The following is a 625-nucleotide window of genomic DNA, read 5'->3' on the forward strand; positions in this document are numbered from 1 at the left end:
GTCTGGGACTTGGATGGAGGGGTGGATGTCTGGGACTTGGATGGAGGGGTGGTGGTGGAGAGGTACTGAAATCTTTGACTGTGTGATGGAGGGGGGTGGGACTGCAGCAGGGTCTGAACCAGCCTCTGAGGCGGATGCAGCTTCACTCCTGAGTGAGCAGCTGGAGACCGAGGTCCTGGTCTTGGAGTCACAGTGCCTGGTCCTCGCTGACAGGACTGAGGATTCTTCTGGACTGGAGAGAGATGAGGGAACCAGTTACTAACACACACACACACAGACACACAGACACACACACACACACACACACACACCTGTCTTTCTCTGTGGTTTCTTGAGGGCCTTCTTCCCCACTGAGGTGGATGGTCTGGATCTGGCTGCTCCACCTGTCACTGCTCTAGGAAGGCTGGCCGGGGCTTTAACACACGCACACACACACACACACACACACACCTCAGTCAACTAATCAATTGATCAATCAGCTGATTGCTCAGCATTACTTGCTGTATTGATGAGCATGATGTTAAACTCCTCTACCTGCCTCATCAGCCTGAAGGATGCCACTGAGCAAGGCAGCACAGCGGTCCAGACCCTGATGGAGGGTGGTGACCTGAGGGGACAGAGACAC

At 54.6% G+C, this 625-nt stretch overlaps 1 long non-coding RNA gene across 1 annotated transcript; it reads right to left on the minus strand.

Moving 5' to 3' along the window:
- Nucleotides 1-6: 6 nt before the first annotated feature.
- Nucleotides 7-614, minus strand: LOC111650275 (uncharacterized). The gene is made up of 3 exons (XR_002760383.2): nt 535-614; nt 312-413; nt 7-232 (listed from the first exon to the last, which is right to left on the minus strand). It is a non-coding gene; the product is annotated as an uncharacterized LOC111650275 (long non-coding RNA).
- Nucleotides 615-625: the final 11 nt, after the last annotated feature.

The sequence above is a fragment of the Seriola lalandi genome, unplaced genomic scaffold (genome assembly GCF_002814215.2).
Source record: "Seriola lalandi dorsalis isolate HSWRI2012SDOR001 ecotype SW California unplaced genomic scaffold, Sedor1 jcf7180001966847, whole genome shotgun sequence".
Taxonomy (NCBI): Eukaryota; Metazoa; Chordata; class Actinopteri; order Carangiformes; family Carangidae; genus Seriola; species Seriola lalandi.